Source organism: Nematolebias whitei, chromosome 11 (assembly GCF_014905685.2).
Source record: "Nematolebias whitei isolate Nwh7 chromosome 11, NemWhi1, whole genome shotgun sequence".
NCBI classification, from domain to species: Eukaryota; Metazoa; Chordata; class Actinopteri; order Cyprinodontiformes; family Rivulidae; genus Nematolebias; species Nematolebias whitei.
In genome coordinates this window covers 35,351,224-35,375,220 of record NC_056508.1, presented here as the reverse complement: position 1 = coordinate 35,375,220, position 23,997 = coordinate 35,351,224, and the positions used below count along the sequence as shown (strand labels likewise).

General features: G+C 38.1%; 1 protein-coding gene across 1 annotated transcript in view; it reads right to left on the bottom strand.

Annotated features, from left to right (window-relative positions):
• Positions 1-23,997, bottom strand: part of LOC119417668 (TOX high mobility group box family member 2) — a 107,273-nt gene that overhangs the window by 52,432 nt on the left and 30,844 nt on the right. The window lies entirely within an intron of this gene.

The window sequence follows — 23,997 nt, the reverse complement described above, 5'->3', positions numbered from 1 at the left end:
CCTCTGTCTAATTCAGAACTGAGCTAAATCTCTGAAATATTCCCAAGTGAGATCAGTTTTGAGGATCTACAATTGATGGAAAATACATAACACAGACTTGTTTAGATATAGATAAAATGAGATTGTGCTCTGTGCAATAGCAATCTGGCTCAAGCGATTCCAAAGACTTGAAGTTTAGTCGTACTTGCTGCAAATAAAAACAGACCTGGAAAAGACAGGATGATAATATTGACACAAGTACTCAGTGTCAAATAGAGCCACATTTTTTGTTTGTAGACTGAGGTCAGTCTTTGTAACTTCAAGGCAAAGACGATTTAGAGAGTGACAGCAGAAGAAAGCACAATCAAACTAGACAGCATTCCAAGTCAGATTCCTTAGATTTTAATATACTGGGGGGGACTTTTTCTTTTGGGGTCTGCTTTGTGCTACAAAGAATGTTTTTAAAAGCTTAAAAGATAAAAACAACTAAATAGAAGAGAACACAAATGGATCATAAGATGTACCTGGTGAAAACAATGTCCAAATACGTAATGGGTAGATATTAGATGAATTCCTTTGGGGGGGGAAATCTAATATCCATACTGGTAGACAGGAAAAAGCAGAAGTAGCTAAATGAGAATGTGAGCACTGAGAAAGAGAAATTACTGTACATTATTGCAGATGAAAGGTTGGGGGAATGAGCGTCTGCCTCGGGGCAATGGCTGGTTAACGATGCATAGAGTGGAAGCTCTTGTGAGGACACACATGCGTTTTATTGATTACATTTACATTCATCCATATACACAAACAGGAAGTGAGACAAGAGCTGCATATGTGTTGCATTTAGGCTTCATTCACATTCGCATGAATAATCCAAAAGCCACGAGTGAGAACTAGGCGTTTGCCTCAAGTGAAACTGAATGCTGACTAATTGTTTTATGCTGCATGCTGCAGATAAAGACAGACATTTGCTTAATCAAACATGGGAGTGTCTATCAGCGGAGTAACCTGCTGGTAGAAATGAGTGCAGGCAAGGAAGATGGACAAAGTGATGTTGACCTTGGAGAAATACCTGTAATAAACTCATCTCTCCTCCTATTATTCTGATCTAACGGAGCAATTTCATTCCTCTGGAATCTACTTCAATATCATGGGTGTTGTAAAGTCATAAAGAAAACATTTTTAAGATAAAAATCCCCCTTGGTGAAAAGAAAACGTAGTCACTGAACGATGCCATTTTTAACCCAGCAAAATGGCCACATCTTTAAGCACAGCTAATTTTACAATGAATTATTTTGAGTGCTGAGCTCCGTCACTGTTTCTTTCTGCTCCAAAGGAAGAAATAACTGAAATCACCACTTACATCTGTAATGAGATTATTATCTAAAAGGCCAAAACTGCCCAGAAAGGTCAGCCATTTTGTGCTTCAACATGGCTGCCCATATATTGCAATGTAAATCACTTTCCTCCTGCTTCTGTCTCAACGGTTCTGCTTTGCACTTTCTCACTCTTTCATTTAAAATGCCAATTTGTTGCTGGCTCAATGTTATCAGCTGAGCCATTACTCCACACAAACTGCAGAATTTCTGAACTCTTCTTTTTCTTCTTCTCCATTTTATTTTTTCCTCTTCATCTTTTTGTTAAACATCTGATTCTTTGCTCTCACCGTCCCCACCTCTTACCATGTTACAACCTGTCACGCTCCCTCTGCCCCTCTTTTCCTTCTCTCCTCTCTTTTCCTTAACGGGCCTTGGCATCGCTTCCTCGTCGGCAGCTTAATTGGGCATTCTGCCTGAGACAAGGGCCTCATTAAGCAGTAATTACACACATGTTGTTTTCGGCAAACATCTCTATTTGGATTGCTTTGCATGGTAATTGTTCAGCAGGGACCACTGCTTGCGATGTTTCAATTCGTGACACACGTGGTGCCGTTCGAGAGGAATAAAAGGCGTGGAGAAGAAGAGGGGGATGGAAGAACAGAAGAAAAATAATAATAGGTTGTGAAAGACAAACAAACTGAAAATACATGAGAGGGAAAGAAGGTGAGATTGATAAAGAAGCTAAAAAAGCTGACAGAATGAAAGCAATCCAGAGAGACATTGGAAAAAAGGACAAGGAAAAAGGGACAAATTCTGTGTTAGAGGAAATGAGTTAGAGGAAGAGAGAGAAATGAGAATGAGAAAAAGAAGAAGACAAGGGGAAAAAATCCTGAAAAAATAAAAGAGAGACTCCCAGAACTAGGTCATGCCAAGCAATCATCAACAAAGCTGAGCTTTTCAAAAATAATGAAGCCACAAGGTGGAAGTAACGCTAACTAGCATATCCAGGGAAACGGTAATATTTACACAGTTTTAATGGTGCAATACAATACTTGGATGTTTTCATCTAGGAGTGCTCAGTGAGACGGATGATGACAGGATTGGAGGCTCCGCTGAAGGTTGGCTTTGATTGATGGACAATTTTTATAAGCTCCTCACTAAGCCTTCCAGGCAACATCTGTTTGTGAGGAGGAGGATGGGGGTGAAGATCAACTGCCTGTGTGTAAGGCCATAACTTCTCAGTCATTAGAGAGAAAAATGACCTTGCACTAATAAAACACAATAAATAAATTAATTAATGCCAGGAAATGCTTTATCAAAGGAGATCGCTACGACCATTGGTGTCAAACCTCACATCACCAATTGTAATTAAGTATTTAAAATGAGACAAACACAACTCATTGAAGGTGCTTGCTGTTAATATGTCTGTTGCAGCACAATTAGATGTTGTGCAAATGTTCTTCTAAACATAAAGAATATGATGGTTTGTACTTCACATTTTATTGCTTATGGCAGCTTTCATGAGAAAAAGTATGATATTTAAAAACACTTTTCAAAATGGAGATATTAACTAAAGATATGGGCAAATTAAGAATATCAATAGAACATAAATCTTTATTTTATAGCTGGTTTATATATATATATATATATATATATATATATATATATATATATAATAATGTGGGCAGCACGGTGGTGCAACTGGTAGAGCTGCTGCCTCTCAGCGAGCAGGTCCTTGGTTCAAACCCCGGTCCAGGGGGCTTTCTGAGTGGAGTTTGCATGTTCTCTCAGTGCGTGCGTAGGTTTTCTCTGGGTACTCCAGTTTCCTCCCATCCATCCATCCATCCATCCATCCATTTTCTTTACCCGCTTATTCCATTTTGGGTCACGGGGGTCGCTGGTGCCCATGTCCAGCAATCACTGTGCGAGGGGCGGGGTACACCCTGGACGGGTCGCAAGTCCATCACAGGGCCACACAGAGACAAACGAGACAAACAAACATTCACTCTCTCACTCACACCTAGGGACAATTTAGAGTTACCAACCAGCCTAACATGCATGTTTTTGGACTGTGGGAGGAAACCGGAGTACCCGGAGAAAACCCACGCATGCACGGAGAGAACATGCAAACTCCACCCAGAAAGGCCCCTGGACCGGGGTTTGAACCAAGGACCTGCTCGCTGAGAGGCAGCAGCTCTACCAGTTGCGCCACCGTGCTGCCGGTCGGTTTCCTCCCACAGTCCAAAAACATGCATGTTAGGCTGATTGGTAACTCTAAATTGTCCCTAGGTGTGAGTGAGAGAGTGAATGGTTGTTTGTCTCGTTTGTCTCTATGTGGCCCTGTGATGGACTTGCGACCCGTCCAGGGTGTACCCCGCCCCTCGCACATTGACTGCTGGACATGGGCACCAGCGACCCCCGTGACCCAAAATGGAAGAAGCGGGTAAAGATAATGGATGGATGGATGGATGAAAATTATACTGTAATAAGCTTCAATCTAACTATAAGCAATAAGAAAGGCAGATTGTTTAAGAAATAAAATGCAATAATAAACCTGCATAGCTGATAAATCACTGAAACCACAACGACACTTATAAAAATGAAAGTTTGATTGTATTTTTGCATCTGACTGCAGTTGTTTTAGTAGAATCAAGAGCTCAGAATCTTCTTCCTACATTTTCATAACTGTCCCTCATTCTGAGTTCATCGCGCGCCACCTATTGGCCTGGAGTGTAACCTTCAGTGTTTTTGAGCTTTTTCTTATTGTCTGTATGAAGATTTAAAAAAAAAAAAAAAAGCATTTGAAAATATTGTGTGTGGATCAGTTGAAGGTTTTCACGTTTTTGCTTTTTTTTAGCTACATTTTGGAAAGAAAAATTGCACTTAGTTTTCCATTGCATTAATAAATCCCAGCTATGATGTTGTGACAGACATGATACCATTTTATATTTGTCAGGTATAATTTAAAATTACTGCTTGCATGCTAAAAAACCAATTTGTAAACATCCCAATAGCTAAAATAAAGTAAAAATAAAACATGATGGTATTTTTGATTGTGTCAGTACATTTTTTACCTACTAATAATCACAGGACTTTTCTCCCATGCACAACAAGACAGACAGTATGATATTAACAAAATATGAAAATGTAGCAAGAAACTGCATTTGTTTTAAACCAACATTGATGTGCTGCAAAGTGTTGTATGTACAGGTGTAGCAAAAAGGAAAACAAAGTCACGCAAAACAACAAAAAAAAAAAAACCTCAACCAACTTTCTGAAGTTTTGAATTAATAAGAGAAAATCTATAAGCAGAAAATGTACGACGTGTGACTTTAAAAGCCTTTGCCAGTACACAGTCTCTAAAAATAATTCTTTCACCGAGCGGAATTAATAAACCCAGAACAGTACACAGCCATTCTGTGAAGAAATGGGTGTGGTGGTGGTGGTGGGAGGGGAGAGGGGGGCTCATGCAATATGTATGCTAGTTTGAGCACCCTTCTTCCTCATCTTCCCCCTTACTTCTTTATATTTCTCCTTTCACATCTCACTCTTTCGCTCCAGTCCTCTGTTCAATTAAGCTGTAGGAGCGACCTAACAAACCCCAACCTGTGACAATGTGCCACTGAATTTTGATGTTGCCCAACTTGTCACTGCCGCTTCAAAGTCAGAACAAGGATGAGACAGACACACAAACACACACTGCAAAAACAAGAAGAGATGGAAAACTAAAACAGGGTGAAAGAAAGAAATATTATTTTATTTAAAAAATATATATTTCATTCCGTTAATATTAGTTCATATTTACAACAAACTCATTTCAACACATCTGCAAAAAGAAGTACTGAATTAATAAGTGTGAATAAAATGCCGTTATAATCCCACTTGTCTTGAAACGTTTCCAGTTCATTCATTTCTAAATAATATTCATATTCCAGTATCAGTCTTGATATCAACATAATCTTAAAAAAAGTGCAATCACAACTCTGTTCTCAATGTATCTTTCTTTCCCCTACTTAGAAATATTAACACTTTTGTCTGTCCAACAATAAAATTCAATAAACTCCCTTTCTTCTTTTTCTATATACCATACAAAGAAAACAAATAAGAATATAAAGCTAGTGAAAGATTATCCAACTCTTCCCAATTAGACGTTGTACAAAATGGTGAAAAATGGTTTAATTGCTGAACAAACAGGGCACTCATCTGAAACAACTGGATTTATAATTGATATGAAAGAATTCACTAATTAATGTAGTATACACCACTGAGAGTCACCAGTATTCTTGGTCAATGGTGGTTTGTAGAAGACTCCACAAGTTTAACATCAGACTGACCTCCAAAGAAATCCCTCCACAGCGTGTCTTTTTTGTCTTTAAGTTTCATCCTGTTTAAGTCCTTAACACACCTTTGATATAATGTCTTTCCATTTGCAGAGTCCAATGAAGTTCATACTTTAATGTCCTTCTCGATTAGGGGACTCAGAATTAGTCTTTAAAATTGGGCCTGATGCACAGTTTATGAAAGATGTCTATTTCATCAGTTGTTAAGAGCCCATCCAGATATCAAACGTATCCTCTTCAGATAAAGCTCTTTTAAAGTTTTACAGCATCATATCTACTATTCAAACAGAACGAACTTCCAGTCTTCTCGCAAGAGCAACAGAGTTGTCCATGTCAGCTCCAATTAGTTCAAGGCGAAGTTGAACAATTGTTACTCTCTTGTTTAGTAAAAGTCTACACATCATGGGTGTTTTATCCCATGAAGAGCCTAAATGTGGTCCCTTAAGAATGGGCTTCACCAGTAACCAAATGATGCAGAACTCCACATTTTTCCTGCATCCAATAACTTCCATGTTTATAACATGATGAGACCATTTGTACTGACCCTTGAATAATCAATGACAAACAAGTTATTGCCAAACACAAGTTACCAACTTGCTGAAAAAACTTTATGTCACATGTCTCCACAATACCTTTTGGCCCCCATATAAGTAAATAAAACTTTGCAAAAAATTGTAGCCTGAATGCAGCTTTTCTGCATTTCAGATGAACTAAACCCTGTCCTCCTTCTTCTTTTGGCAAAAAAGAAACACTTTGAGGGATCCAGGGAAGTATTTACCAAAATAGTTTTTCTACAATAATACTCTGTAATTTCGTTAATACATTTGGTGGTGATTTCAATACAGCTAAAGGATGCCACAGTGTAGAAGCTGCCAAATTATTAATAATAAGTGTAGAACTCCTGTAGGACTGTCTTGGTAAAAGTCATTTCTTTAATTTTCCTTCTGTTTTATCAATCACACATTCTCAATTTTTCATAATCTCCACATGCACCTAAACAAATGCCTAAATATCCATCCATTATCTTTACCTACTTCTTCCTTTTTTGTGTCATGGGGGTCACTGGTGCTCATATCCAGCAATCACTGTGCAAGAGGCAGAGGACACCCTGGACAGGCTGCAAGTCCATCACAGGGACACATAGAGACAAACGAGACAAACAACCATTCACTCTCTCACTCACACCTAGAGACAATTTAGAGTTACCAGTCTAACATGCATGTTTTTGGTCTGTGGGAGAAAACCGGAGTACCTGGAGAAAACCTGCACATGCACGGAGAGAACATGCAAACTCCACCCAGAAAAGCCCCCGGACCGGGATTTGAACCAGGGTAACCTGCTCACTGAGAAGCAGCAGCTCTACCAACTGCACCACCATGCTGCCACCTAAATATTTAAAACATTTTTTTTTTTACCCACTTCAATTCTTCTGGTTGTCTGGACTCATCTCCTTACCATTTACCTATTAGCATTGCCTTGCTCTTGTCCCATTTTATTTTAAAGGATGAAATTTGGCCAAAACTATCAATTCAATATATTCTACCTTTAATAGCTGTTAATTTTAGAACATCATAACCATTTGTTCCAGCCACAATAACATCATCTCTGCATGCAGAAAAAGCAATTGTGAAAAAAAAGTACATTTTAATTTTACTCCATTTAATTGTTTGCTGATCTGTTATAACAGAGGTTCAATACTAAATGAATGGAACATACATGACATTGCACAACCTTGTTCAGTCCCCTTTTTACAATAAAGGGAACACTTAGATCACCTTTAAAACACTTTCAGTGTCACAATAGAGCATTTTGAGGAAATCAGACTAAACTTTAAATCCAGTGAACTACAGGTGTCCAACAAGTCTCTAATTAGGGACATGTTATCCTTATTTAATCTGTCAGGGATGCAATATAACTGATCAACATGCATAACTTGATCAATCACTTTTTTCAATCAGTTTGTCAAAGCGTTTGAGAACATTTTATAATCAGCACATAACAGACTAACTGGTCTCCAATGTTTTAATTCACAAAGATCACCTTTGTTAGGGAGAAAAGTGAGCACATTTCTCCACCAGCTAAAGGGCAATCTTTTTTTCAATACGTCGTCATTTACAGCATCCAATAAATCCTCTGACAACAAGGTCCAGAAGGTTCTGTAGAACTCCACAGGCTGACCATCTATTCCTGGAGCTTTAGCATTTTCCATGCTCGACAGAGCCACTTGTAATTCTTACATGTTCTAAGTCTGTGTTGTCCTGTGCTGACAACTTTGGCAGATTATTTAGAAACTTTTCTGTAATGTTGGCATCGTTCCTGTATTCAGAGACGTAAAGCTTTGAAAAAGTCCACAACTCTTTTTTTGTATTGTTATTGTTTGCATCAGTTCACTTCCATCTTCTGCTCGAACACTTTAAACGAGTCGACTTTTACTATTTTTCTTTTACAAACTGAAGAAGAATTTAGGAGTAACGCTCAGTAACATTTTTAATATGTGAATGAATTAAAACCTCATGCGCTCTAACCCCCAGCAGATGAGCTAAAGCAGTCTTTTTTTCTTTATGAGGATCTGAAAATGACCTCGATCTCCTGCGGATCCACTCACATCCTGGAGATCCAATATGTCTGTCTCTAGATCCTTCACTCATTGGACAACCTCTATTGTGACGTCAGAAGTATACCGAGTATAAAAACTGTTGAATTTCTACTTTTCCATTATCCATTATATCTCTTGCCCCATTCAGATTTAAAGATGAAATTGTCTAACTTCTAATAGCCAGCCATGAAATAATCAGTAACATTGAAGCAGTACAACAAAATATCTTCTGTCGTTTACTTTGTTGAAACATCATTTGTTGAAGTTCTCAGTTTCTGCATCAGTTTTCAAAAAAGATACACTTCAGTGTCTCTTAAACTTTCTGGAGTTCTTTGTCCCTCCCTCCCATCCATCCATCCATTCATCCATCCTCTTTACCCGCTTCTTCCTTTTTGGGTCGCAGGGGTCACCAGTGCCCATGTCCAGCAATCACTGTGCGAGGGGCGGGGGACATCTGGACAAGTCTCCAGTCCATCACAGGGACACATAGAGACAAACGAGACAACCATTCACTCTCTCTCACACCTAGGGACAATTTAGAGCTACCAATCAGCCTAACATGCATGTTTTTGGTCTGTGGGAGGAAACCGGAGTACCTGAAGAAAACCCACGCATGCACAGAGAGAGCATGCAAACTCCACCCAGAAAGGCCCCCGGACCTGGATTTGAACCGGGGCAACCTGCTCGCTGAGAGGCAGCAGCTCTACCAGTTGCACCACTGTGCTGCCCGTCTCATCAACCACTTACCTGAGCCAAGAGACATTTTTCTTTTAGGAAAAAAAAAAAAAATCTACAGCTACATTTTGTTTCCTTCTCTGGATAAAAGACAACGTTTGTTCAAATCATAGATCTGATGCTGGAATCTGCTCAACGTTGTACCCATCAGTTATCTGACCATCAGGAATTGAGCAGTCAGGTGTCTCTCTGTCACTGTCAGTAAAAAACAACAACATCCGACTCAGTTTCTTGTAAAACCTTTTCTTTTATCTGCCTTTTATTTGGTCTTACTGCTTTTGACTGTCTTGTTTTTCTCTTTACATTTGGTATTTTAAACAGCTTCATCATCCCTTGTACTTTAGACACTACTTCATCTACATTCAGCTCCTCTTGAATTTATTTCTTCAACAGATATCTCGCTCATTTCATCCACACAAATGGAGGTAGAAGCAACCTGACTGTTCTGCTGCATGTCTGAGCCAGACTCCGTAACATCTGCTCCTCTCTGCTCACTTTCATTGTCCGCAGAAACTCTTGTCTCTGTCCCCCCTGCAGTCCAAGTGGACTCTCTCTGATTTTTCAAGACAACTCTGCACTAAATGTTCCTTCTGTCCACACCCAAAACGTTTCTTTGTTTCAGTTGTTGCAAAAATAGTGTAGTCAAAACCCTCAGCTTTGAATTGTATGACTATGTTCAGTTCCTCAATATAATTTAATGTAAACTTGTAAACTTGCAAATAAAAGAAAGAAAGAAAGAAAATGTTTTTTAAAGTTGCACAGGAAGAGGAGAAAAGAGTAAGAGAAGAAAGACTACGATAACGAATCTGGTGTTGCACCACGCCTGAAGCAAACAATGAACACGGGCTAACAATGAACATGGCACACACATAAACACACACATGCAAACACACGCACACACACACACACACACACACACACACATACACAAAGCCCATAAAAAGCACAGCCGGTGGCCATAGCGACACATGCTCTGTTGTCGTTAGATAAGGGAAACAGGGCCTCTTCCTGGGTGTGAGTTTGGTCCTGCATACACAACCGTGTCTGCACTACAATCACACAACTTGTCCACACACAGCTGCAGTACCACTGGGGTCACATCTACTGTACTCATTCACTTTATGTCCCCCCACCTTTATCAACTGCTTGACTCATTTTCATATGCAAAACACAATTTATGTTTGTGTGGACGTCCATCAAGCAGTGGAGAAGAGCAGCTTCCTGTGACTTTTTATGGGATGCTGTTTGGACTGTTGTGGATCCAGCTGCTTTAAGGATCCTGAGACGATTTAACGTTCAGCACTTCTTTCATAATGTTGAAATACAAGTTTTTATTTTATTTTTAATTTTTATGAAAATAATATTTTTTTTCCTATTGTCAGTTTTCAAAGTTACCCATCAGCCTAGCTTCACTCTGAACACACAAAAACCCACAGAGCACATTTTCCATAAGATAAGAAGAAGTTCAAACAGCAACAAAAAAGAGTTTTAACCACTTCCGACTTCACCTATATTTTGGGATGTGCAAAAAGATAAAAAAAACAAAAAACAGTTAAAGCTCCAGTTCATCCACTTTGCTGTTGATGCACTGGAGCGACCACAAAAAAGAACCAGCAGCCAGAAACAGAGATGCGAGAGGAGACTGAGAGTGAGGAGATGTGGTGTGGAGTGGGGGAGTGGGGCAGGTGTGTTTGTGCAATAAGAAAACTAAATAAAACCTAAAAAAAACTAAAAAAAAAATAAATAAAAAAATTGGTGGTTTTGTTTCCACTATGAATTTGGGTTCACAACGGTTCACAGACGGATAAAAATCTAAACGGATGAGAGCCACTATTTTTTTTTTTTAGTAGCTGTGAGAGTTAGATGAGATTTTCTCATTTCATTTTCTGTTTTTATCAGTGTGAGAATATTTTACCCTAAAGATGTCATGGTTTAGGTTTCAATCATTAACTTGGAAAAAAAAGAGCATAAAATGAAAATGAAGGCTGTAATATTTAGAATTTTGTGCAAATTTTTAATTACCATCTTTCAATTTGACTTGCAAAGTGTCAATACAGGTTTTTCCAAATACCTGCCATCAATAATCAATAACAGGTGTGTGTGGATCTGTTTTTGACATCATCAAACATGGATAAATTGTCTAATTATCACAGGATGCACATGTTCCACTCTCACATGAAAACTTTTCTTTCTCCTCAAACAGACTGCAGGCACCATCGTAAAGTCCAGCCAGTCACAGACCCCTAACCTCGTCTCTATGGTAACGAGGAGCCTGGACCCTACAATAATCTCCCTTCTCTGACAAGTGGTCCAGGCTGCATGAAGTTTCTCAGTCATGAAAACATTGTCATCAGCATTATTCCATTGTGTTGTTGCTATGTGTACATCATACCATTTCATGATGTGTTTGTTTTAATCAGTGATGTTTCATTTTTCATTTTTATCTTCTCTTCCTCCAACATTTGAAGATGGAAACAAATAATCTTAATTTTAATCGTTAATTTATTTATTTTTCTTCTTTTGGCTGCTCCCTTCCTGACGCAACCACAGACCACCGAGCTACCACAACACCTTTTGTGGAGCAGAGAGCTGCCATCTAGGGCCCTCGGGGGAGCACATGGTGGGGGTTAACGGCCTTGCTCAGGAGCCCAGCAGGGTGTGGCAAATGAGGGTGGAGGCAGGTGTGGGTGTTTCACCTTTCCCACCCACATTTCCATGTTGTCGGTCCGGGGAGTTGAACCGGCGACCTTCCAATCACAGGCCCACCTACTCTAACCTCCGTACCACCACTCTCCTGACCATTTTAATCTTTACATGGGGTTTTGAAATCATGTTACACTTTCAGCAGTGTTTTAACAAATGTTGATTAGTTGTTATACTGAGGTATTGACAACTTTTAGGATTTGAGTGGAGTATTAGAAAGTTTGTTTTCAAAGTTTACACTTTTGGTTTGTTATAAATTAAAATACTCCGCAGTGATTTTCCTTTAGAAAGGGCAGAAAATAAAAGTATGTTTCTTTGACTGGTCAGTTCATCTAAACATGATCTTAAAAACAGTCAGAACCACAACATCAAACTGTCTCTATCCATCATCATAAATACCTGAGCTTTTAGCTCTTCCTCCCTCACTCTGGAATGCTCTCCCAACTCTTGAACAGACCCAAAGAGAACCGAACCACAAAAGACAGACTCAACAGGATCCATAAGAAGAACAGAATCTTCAGAATGATTCTTCAGGCCAGGGTCTTCTCTGTTGTCCACGGCTGATCAGGTAACATTGACTGCACGTCTCCTGATCCAAACCACAGATGCAGGAAGCATCTGAAAAATCTTCAGCTCAACTTTAAGGGATTTAGCTTTTAAAGTGACTGAACTTTGTTTTAGTCAACAGATAAACAAAATTTTGACTTACGTTGAGAACTAATTCAGATGAACTTTGTTGCTTTTGAAACCCATTATTCAACAGTACAATTATTTTTCTTAATTTTTTTGAGTAAAACTTTGAATACTGATTTTCATTCATTTAGACAGTTTAAGGGATTCATTCCTCTTCATCTACAGTAATGTAAAATATAAACCTATATTTTGGACCTGACAATATTTAATTACTTACATCATAAAATTACAGATTAATTCCTTTGTGTGTAAATACCCCCTTTTATAATAAAATCACATAAAATATAAGTACTTTGTCTTAATTTTTGTGTTTCAGACGGTCAGACTGTTCTATTAACCTACCTGTAGATTTCAATGTGTAAATTTGAGCTAAAGCCCCCAGTATACTCCCGCGCACGTCCATACGTGGAGGTATGAGCATATCCCCGCAGGGAATGTCGTGCAAAGCTCAATTTTTATGACCGCGTACGCGGCGTTGCACAATTTTCTCCGGGCACTCCAGTTTTCTCCCACAGACCAAAAACATGCATGTTAGGCTGATTGGTAACTCTAAATTGTCTCTAGGTGTGAGTGAGAGAGTGAATGGTTGTTTGTCTCGTTTGTCTCTATGTGGCCCTGTGATGGATTTGCGACCCGTCCAGGGTGTACCCCGCCCCTCACACAGTGATTGCTGGACATGGGCACCGGCGACCCCCGTGACCCAAAATGGAAGAAGTGGGTAAAAATTAATTAATTATCGACCTGTGCTGGTTATAAGATAAAATACAGTTTTAAAGCATTTTCACATTACTGTCTCACAGGATTTGATCCAGCAACCTTCTTGCTGGGAGGCAGAAGCTCTACCAACTGTGCAACCATGTCACTGGTTATTTGCTAAATTATTGTAAATTATTTCACTGTTTCATTTATTCTGTTTATGAACAAAACTACACCTCTCAGCAAAGGTTAAGGCTAAGGAGTTGTACTGGAAAAAACCTTCTATATCAGTTCTATAAAAATCAATGAAAAACTTTCATGTTTCTGTAAAGTAGCAGAAAAAGCTAAAGAAGGAGGCAAAGAGAAATGTGTTGACTTCTTTGTGAATTTGGCATAATCATAATGAAAGATCAACAAAGTCCATGCTCAATAATCCAGGTATACAATCCAACATTTTTCAGTCAGGTCATCTGGACAGTTTCTTTTTTGTGCTGAAACGTTTCACCTTCGATCCGGAAGGCTTAATGAAATATCTTTTTACTTTAAAATGATGACTACATACTCAAACATATGCTGACATTTTCGCCAAAACGACCTAATAAGAGCATCTTCTTTTTTTTTTTTCTGTTCGGCCAACTTGTTTTAGTATAAAAGCTTTGCTGCAGCTTGACTTGTTGTCAGAGTTAAGTTTGTTTTGTCTCAGAGAGGTGTGAATGCACCTTAAACTGTGTATCATCAATATCATCAGTCTTTCTATGCAGTAACTAAAGCAGAGTGCAAAAGAGGTCACAAGCGTCGAGTGAGCCACGTGTCAGCAACATGTGCAAAGATTTAAAAGAAAAGGAACATGTCCGACCAGAGTGCCACCCACATGGCTGCCCTCATCCTGATGTGGTGCCCTTCAACTGCCTGCCTTCTTACCAGAGTTCGGAAACACTTTGACAACAATCAAAATAGTGTTAAAGCAGCAGGTGTTAAGGTGCCACACATATCAACAGGGGCCATGCTAAAAGAACAGTAGTTATCACACAACCTGACACTACGCTTCAGTGTGAAAAAAAAAGCCCCGCGTCTATTTGACGGACTGTACAATGTATCCGTACGGTTTCTGCCAGTGAGGTTTAAGAGAGGATGCAGAGCACCAGCCACTTCTAACCAAATGGGATGAACGGTGATAAAAGTGGATAAAGGGCACAGTAAACGTCACATTACCCCAGCCCTTTGCCTCTGCTCACTGCAGCATCAGATAACTGCAGCAGGAAGTGAATAAAAAGTCTGGTTTCCTCTAGCATATAATTGGTTATCTTACTGCAATCTACTGCTCTTTTGGCTTCAAAGAATACAGTATAACAGAGCAAACGGAAACAAAGGAAATAAGTCTCAAACATGACTGTTTTGGCTGCGAAGGAAAGAAATCATCATGAAGCACGTAAATCTATCTGTCTAGTTTTTTGAGTGTCAACGGACTGTGAACCTAACATGCAATAATAAACCTGACAAGAACAACTACTACTGGCTGTAATGATACAATACATACAATAAATACAATAAATATAGCATGATATGAGCATATGATCAGTTTACAGATGGTATTCTTGTTTCAAAAGGTTAGTATGAAGGATATAACAAAAAACTATAGAACTCATTCCAAAATTGTTTGTAAAACTATCACAGGTACTTTTTATATACAATTCATAATTGACATTGATTGTGTAAAATAGCTTGCCTATATCAATATAATGTAATGATTTCATAATCTTACCTTTGCTTAGAAATATCTCAATAGAATCAAGCATCGTTGATAAGACAGAAACAATCACCACATAACTAAACATGATGACACGATAAATGTAAGATGAAATATGAAATATAAGTCAAATGACAATTAGCTGATCGGTCGCAGCATAAACACCAGCAAAAGTTCTCAACTTTAACCAAAATAAAAGTATAATTCAGTTTAAGTGTCCACCTCATAATCACATAAAAACTTGTTCAAGTAATTTTGTTAAAACAGTTAATTTGATTTTAAATCTATTTAAAGTTGATTCTATGGAAAGGGAGCAGCACAGTTAAAATGCAATTTTCCCAGTTCAGTGTGAGCTTTGGGAACACATAGCAGGAGTCAGTAAGGTAAACAAAAACAAAAACATCCCCAGCTTTTATTAAATGTGAATCTGCAAATATGGAAGGAGGAAAACCAAATGCAGCATTGAATATGGCATTTACAGTTTACATGGCGATAAGGTCAACCATAAGCATTTAAAGGATATTTAAAATTAAAATGTCCACGTATGCAAATCAGACCGAAATATGATGGCTATAAGCCTGTTTGGAACTGTGAATGAAAGAAATGTTTTGGGGTATTTTTTGCAAAAAAAGTTAAAAAGTTACATTTATTTTCTATATGTTGAAACTGAGGTCTAACTTATAGCAATAATCAGTTTAAATTTCAAAATATTTACAGTCACAGTGAACGTTAATATGAGAACCTTTACAAGTGGAAACAGATGGAACATTTTATCACGTTATTTTAAATAAAGTGCACTATGTGCTTTTATTTTGGTCATAAATTAGTTTTAGACAACAACATTTGCTATCCATTTTTCTGAATGGAAGTTACAGCTCATAGAGGGCTGAATACAGGCCAAGCAGGATACCAAATCATCATCTGGATAAAAGAGAAAATTTGCAATTGAAACTTTAAACTTTTCACATGAAGAATAGTAGTCCCAAGACTGACCCCTGGGTGACACCCTCGCTTATACTAAACCCGATACAGTACATTTTCTGCCTGAATAGACTGACATTTGAAAGATAATACAATTTAATTTAAAAAGTTTGTAAATATTTCATTTAATAGAGGTAAACGTACAGTCAGGATCAACTTTATGTTTTTTTTTAACACAGTTTCCCTCATTTTTGGGTCTTATTGTAAGCGCTACAGAGGCGTATTTCACACCTTTGAATGGTTTCACGCATATGTTCCAACTTCTGCCATCATCTGCAAATTCTTGTAAAACAGCTGCCTTTTGTTACAAATACATGTAATATTTGAGTCATGTGATGAAGAAAATAAAACAAACTAACCTCACATTATATAGAAAACATAAACTCTTTCTCATGTGTTTGAGTAATTCTAAAGAATTTTTGTTATTTAACCTTCTTGGTCCAAATTGATTTACAAAGCTTTGAAAATTTTCCCGTTTTTTTTTTGTTCTTTGTAATAAAATTACATAAAATTGTATCAAATGTATTTAATAGTAATTTAACTAAAATGCTTAATTATTGGTTTTACTGTTAATTAACGCTCAAACTAGTCAAGGTCACAGGACCATTTCTCCATCTTTGTATAACCCAGAAAACTGTACAGAAAATTTTAGTCCAAGACATCCAACCACAAATAAACCAGTTTACCCAACTTTAGCTGAGGTAACTAGCATGCATGTCTTTGGGCTTTAGCCACATCGCCATTTTTTTTTCCAGACTGAGCATGTTCAAAATGTTGATGGTGTTTTAAGTGTCTGAATATAGTTTTAAAGTTCTTCTCTGGCTTAGACTTTAAATAGATAACACATTTTTGGTGTTACACTTGCAGATGATTTCTATGAACGTAGCTTACAACTGGCTACACATGAAGTCCAGAGTGAATTGTACAGCACAAAGAAGCGTTTTGATGAATATTAAGTTGTATCTCATTATCTACCTACAGTGGTTGGACAGAGGCATTGTTTGGGATTGAACAAAGTGGATATCATACATGCAAATGAGAATCCCACAGAATCCCATTATTTCTGAAACTGGCAGGCTGTTCATCAGGTGTAGCTGATCAATAAGTGCATCTTTGTGACGTATTTCTACCCTCGATAAGTAATTTTAACTTAATTCTAGCTATAGACAGTTTGGGATGTCTAAAACTCTGCAGTTTAGTGTGGTCATGTTCATGTTTCCAAATCAGATGAGGTTCTAAGATATTTTAGGGATTTTAGCTGCTGTATCTCACCATAGAAATGGCCAGTCTTTTCCTAGATGGATTGATGCCTGATGGGGGGACAGTGTGGAGCCTAACACTGTACTGGGCCTGTGGTTAGAGACAGATAGCAGGTAAAGGAAGAGAAAGAAAGAACGAAAGCAGGGAAGGAAACAAGATGCCAGGGCTTTAGTAACAAGGTACAAGCAGGGCATTAGTAAAGAACGTTTCTCCTTTTCTCCTGTTGCTTTGCTCTCTTGTCACTCCCACAAAACGAATGGAGGGGGAGGAGTAATGACACAAGAGTTACATAGTGATTTTATGCAGCACTCTGCTGGGGGAAGAATGGAGGTTAATGAGCTGACATCCCCTCCACCCCCGAACATGCCTCCTCCCCTTCCACACCACCCCTCTCTCACAAACACTGACAAGCACATTATACACAAAACCACGAAAAAAAAAAAAAAAAAACGTGGGCCTGAATACTGGCAATGAGTCAAGGAGAACAAAAAAAAATAATCAGGGGTCAGCAGTAAAGTTTATACTTCTCTGTGCACAGTTTATACAGATTATAACAACAACAGGATTATGGATGTTTGTTTGGTTTATGTTGTGTACTTAAAAGCTAATGATTTCTAACCTAAACTAGAGAAGTTTTAATAAAAATCACTGTAGTGGAAGATTGGAAGATTAACTATATATATATATATATATATATATATATATATATATATATATATATGGGGGGTAGCATCAATGACTTCCTGGTAGTCTACTGCATTTTTTTTTATTTATTTTTTTATCAGCCATGTTACAGGCACTGTTCAGAAAATAAAAAAGAAACACTAAACATTCACTGCATTTGTGCATGTTACTGGTACATATTTAATTAAAAGTTTAAAATATATCTTTCTATGTAAATATATCTCATATTATAACGTGAACACCCACGGCTTATAGACAAGTACGGCCTATTTATGTACAATTATTTATTTTTATTTATTATTATTTAGCGGGCGCTAAATAGTCCAGAAATTATATTACTTCTTCTGCTCCAGCAGACTGGACTTTCTTTTCATCATTGGGGCAGCTGTGGCTGACTGGTTAGAGCAGTCGTCCTCCAGTGCAAGAGTTGGGGGTTCGATTCCACCAGCAGTCACATGCTGAAGTGTCCCTGGGCAAGACACTGAACCCCTCATTGTATCCGATGTGTGTCCCATCGGCGCATGAATGTGATAAAGCACTGATTATTCTTTGTAGAGATCTAGCAGAGTGCTGTATGAATGGGTAAATGAGGGCACAGATTGTAGTGTAAAGCACTTTGAGTATCTTGATAAGATAGAAGGTCACTATATAAGTACAGTACATTTACCATATATGCAATGGTGGTTGCTTTTGTTGCTACTGTTCTTGAAAGTATAACGGAAAAGAATTCTGCTGTGAACTGGTAAATGAAAAAGACCACTACGTTTGTGGTCTGAACATATTTCAGGTGATGCGTCAACTGTACATTTTTAAAATTCACCTTCTGTGAACTTTAAACATGCCCTCTGCATGTGTCTGACATCACAAAAGTGAAAAAAGGCTTGGTTAAGATTCAAACAACTTTCACTCCTCAAGCTGAGCTGCTCAGAGAGCCAAAATAAGTCCATCCACAATAGTTTCAATTGTACTGAAAACACAATAGGTTAATACAGACAGACTTTTATGTCCACACCACAGACCACAGCCTAAAAGAATCATGTTCATACAGAGCAAAGAGTGCTGTGAAAAACCAATTAGACTTTCAGATGCTCCCCTAATTCTTGGTAGTCACGTGGTGATGGGTGGGTGAAGAAGTTTAATAAAACTTTACTCCCCTTTAAGTTGCATCACCAGAAAACAAAACGTACAAAAAAAATGGCTTCTAAGAATCTGTCTGAGCTAAATTATGCACATACATAAAAAGATACGGCATGAAGATAAAAAAACCAAAAACTTTTTTAAAACGTTCTGGTTCACAGGAGAGCTTCAGAAAACCATTTACCAGGAAAATATGCTAAATGCATGTTTATCTAAACAAATTGCATTTGCATAAGCTGTCTGACAATAAATATGCAGCTGCAGGTGCAGGACACTTTACCATCAGGTAAATTTTGCTTGTTTGATAATGAGACATGCAAAAACAGATACTGTTTTATCTATGCATGACCTTGCCCTCTCTATTCATGACCAAATACTAGACTGCTGCATGTTTGGCTGTCAGAGACATCACACTGATTCAAGAGAGACAGAACGCTACCATTTCACTTCCGAATTTGAGGTACCTATACTGTATGTCTATAAAAGCTTTAGTACCCTGCCTTCGTCAATGAACCTCAACTGCTTCAAATGAGATAAGTAGAAATCATAAACATAAAGTAACAGCCTCCACAAAGTTAGAGCTTAACCAAAAGCAGAAATAGAACTGATAATGGAACAGAAAAACCTCTCAAAGGGCTTAGAGAACAATGGAAGACGAACAGCTACTCATTAGCACCCATTGTGAATCTTTCGAGTGAGTAATTTGTGGAAAGCCTGGTGCGTTTTAAATAAAATAAATTGAAGAGCCCTAAGAACACAAACTCTATAAAATAATAACAGGCGTTTCACCTCAGTACTATCTGGGTCTCTCAATTATTTACAACTAATGAAGTGCCGCGGGCCATATTCCACAATATCAACCGTCCCAGTGAGGCTACATCAGCTCGCTCAAATACTTAAACACATTTAGTCAGTTATGCAAAATGTCTGTGATGTGAGAGGAATGAAGATGTCACACTTTCTGACTCTCGTTTCATAAGCTCTGAGCCTTTTCAAAACATTTTTCAAGAAAATTATCAATTAGATAACAAGACCAAATTGATACTGTGTACAGTACTATGAAGGATACAATTAAAACAAGTTCTTATTGTGGTGCCCTCCGTCGGTACATACGGTAAGGATTTTAGGACAGTTGCCAGGTATCTGCCATGCAGTTGCAATTTTTCGCTTCTGTTTTTGCATTCACGCATGTAAGTGTGCATGAGCAAGTGCTTTTAAAAGTCCATATTTTCCACTCAGTCATTAATAATGCTGAGCTTTGAGGTCTATTCAAAAATTTGACATTTCTTCTTCTTTGCTCAGTTTGAAAAACAAAAAAAAAACCCACATTTTTATGTAACCATACAGTCTTAACTCGTCTAAATCAATTCCGCTATATCTAAATGTTATCACAAGTCTTTGGTTGTAACTACACCAGAATGAATTTGAAGTGCAAAGGATCCAAATTCCTCGACAGCTGGTAAATTCCAATAAAGAATAAAAATTAAAAAAAATACATGGAAGAAGTGAGGGGGAGAGTTTGAAAGAAAACATATACTATTTTCATTTCAACTGCTTTAGGGATTAAGGCTTGAGGCTCTTGGAAAAAAAAACTGCATTAAAATAATCCACCATTTGCATGTTTTATCTCACAAAGGAGGCTCACATAGACACACATGTAAACCAACCCCCAATGCCCCTCCCTACCTACTTTCCTCATTCCCCTCCCCCATTCTGGGTGCATACACACACGCTGAAATTCATGGCACACACATACACACCGTCATCATTAAACACACACACACACACACATGCACACATTGAGATCAACCTGCTGCCATCTGCTCTGCGAGCTCTGTACAATCCTTGCAGAATACATTATTCACTGCAATACATCACATCACATTTCCTCAATGTCATAGCCTTGTGTTGAAGAAGACTGAGAGAGAATGGAGGAGAGAGAAAAGCAAAACATCTATTGTACCGGCGAACGAAAGAGACGAGATTTGGCCTGTTGTGTGGTAGAGTGGCAGAGAAAATTAAATACACGTTTATTTGACTTTTAGGTGAAACAAGGCTGTCAGCAAAACATGTTCCTTTTTCTTCCACCAGCCAAGATTACAATTCCAAACAAAGAGGTTAGTGTATGAGAACGAAGGATAACAGCTACTGAGAGGAAGGAGCACGCATAGTAAGAAAAGTAGTGAACAAAGAGCACCCATCTGCAGCCTGAAAATCTTCAACTTATTTTAACTTGCCCCACTTTTTGTCTGTGTTCCCCAGTCCTGGACGTCAGGAGCCACTGGCCTGCATGTTTCAGATGTTTGCTTTATCACACCTGATTTAAATAAATGGGTCACTAACAGACTTCTGCTCATTTTGATGAAGGTGATCCAGCAGTTTTAACAGATCTATTTTACAACTGTTCAATTACAATAACAAATGCTGCATTCCACTGCAAGTTATTCATTAAAGTTGTGCAAAGGCAAACCTTCCTCCAAACTGAACACAGCATCATCAACACACCTGATATTGTTCTATTATTGTAAGTCACAATGCTTTCCAAACAGTAGCTACATTATTCGTGTTGAAACACTGTCACTGTTCTAGCATAAAGCAAAACCAGTAAAATAGTGTATGCATATCTATCTATCTAGCTATCTGTCTGTCTGTCTCTATATATCTATCTATTGTACTTTTTGCCCTATAAGTTGCAGGTTTTTTGCATAATTTACATGCCCTGCAACTTATACGCAGAAGCAACATATTTATGAATTTTTGTCCATATTTATAAACCAATTTTTGACTGAGAAATGACCGTTTTCATTCAGTCTGACTGAAAATATTGAAGACTACCATTTTCAGCCACTAGATGGCACTTGAGTTTTAAGTCATGCTGTTGTATCATTTAACAGGTAAAAGTGGCTATTAATGACACAATCGGCTTTCCACAGCTTGCCACCATCGTCCAGCTCGCTTGGAGCAACCATCAAATCAACTGCATTTTGCTGCGCTGCCCCGGCGAAATGCAGCTAATTTGACCATTAAAGTGCATTTATTAAGTAAAAGTTCAACAGAGACACACCTTTGCTATTTTGTAAAGCAAACAAATAATTGTTTTAGGAGCTTATCTTGTTCAATTTCGAAGAAATGTGCAACATTTCTCCTTCCTGATTTCCTCCCTGTCTGCACACTCCCGGAGCATCGAGGCAGCAAATACTTTTGAAATACAACTGATGTGACCGTTAAAGTGCATTTATTAAGTAAAAGTTCAACTCAGACACACCATTACTATAAAGTCGAGCAAACGCATAATTGTTTTTAGGTGGTTATCTTGTTAAATTTCAAAGAAATGCACAGCGAGTCCTCCCTGTCTGCACGTTCCTACTTCTGCGTATCGGCTTTTGACATACAGCTGTTTTGACCATCAAAGTGCATTTATCAAGCAAAAGTTAGACTGAGACACATCTTTACTATAATTCTGAGCAAACAAATCATTATTTTTAAATGTTAATCTTGTTAAATTCTTGTTAAAGTCCTCCCGTGCACGCTCCCGCAGCCGCCATTTGGCAGCCAATAATTTTTTGGCACAACACCGGCCTACATTTCTGGGATGTCAGTGGTGACGCGTAATAGATGCGAACATATACGGTGAAGCGACGTATTTATGGATTTTTCCACTTTATTAGACAAATTTGGACTGATGCGACTTATAGGGCGGAGCGACATGTATGGCGGAAAATACGGTATCCATCCATCCATCCAACCATCCATCTAGCTAGCTAGCTTTTTTTTAAATTTATTTTAGCAGCACACAGCCCATGCAGTTCAAAACACTTATCTCTGTGTATAAAACATAAAATGCATTAAAGTCATGAGTTTGCGCCGGCCACTTTTAACTACCAGTTCAAAGTTTTGGAATGAAACTGGTTCACACTATTTATCATCACCCAACTAAACACAAAATACTGTATGTACATCTTAATGTTGTAACCACAGTTTTGCTTTTTGGAACAAAATATTCACAAACCTGCACAAATATAACAATGAAATGCAGACGATCATGAGGGATCTGATTAGACTTGACATCTCAGAGATCTCTGACTCAGACATTTTGTGTAGTTCTGTGTAAACTGGATGAATTGTGCCGTCCACAAACGGCTTTTGGTTAAAGTGGCTTCAGTGACATTTTTTCAGGGTTTACTTAACAAATATTTGACTAACATTTGCCAGATGGTGAAATGGTGAGAGCATAACACGCAGAATTAGTGACTTCATTAAGGTAATTGCTTTTGGACTTTACTTCTACTGGTATTTGGCTACAGAACTGACATTTGTTTTTAAGACAATTGTTTTGATTCCAGGCAATTGTGGCTGCTATTATACATTATTTAAACCACATTTGTTAGCATTTTTCTGTGTATTGTTTATATTATTGCATTTATTTTGTATGTTAATTGAAAAAAATAGCAATACAGAAGTGCTTGATAGGTCGATGTTGTGTTTATTTACTGTACATGTCTCTCCCTGTGTCTGTTTTTGTATGCAAATTCCGAACATGTTTATGAACATGTGTGTGTGTGTGTGTGTGTGTGTGTGTTGGCTCTGGGTTGAGGTCGTGCAGAGAAAGTGAACAGCTGGCAGGCCTACACTTGACTACGTATTGACCTGCTTTGCATTCACCTGTTATTCAGCCAAACCTAATGTTTCCACTTGGCAGTGCTGCAGCTGAGCTGCAATTAACCTCGCTGTCAGTGCAAGACAAGCAAGTCTTCAGTAATTCGTCAAAGCAGGTTTTTTAGCGAACTTCAGTAAATGTCACTTTACAAAAAGTGAATTGTTTTTTGGGGGTTTAATTTTCACCTTTTGAAAAAGAGAAAGGCTTTTTGTATAAAAACTCTCACAAAACACTAACCTTTCTCTGAGTTACAATAGCTGTAAATGCAGCCTAAATACACAGAGAACATTTTGTTTTTTAATGCCTCTAGGTTTTCAAAAGGTTGCACTGCATCTCCTGATTGCAGATAACTCACCTTTAAGAAATGCCATTTGTAAATTGAAATTATCTGAATGGCGAAAGGATGGCTGCATCCAACACTTCCCTTATCTGCACTTCACTCCTCCACTTCGCTTCGTCTCTGTCTTTTT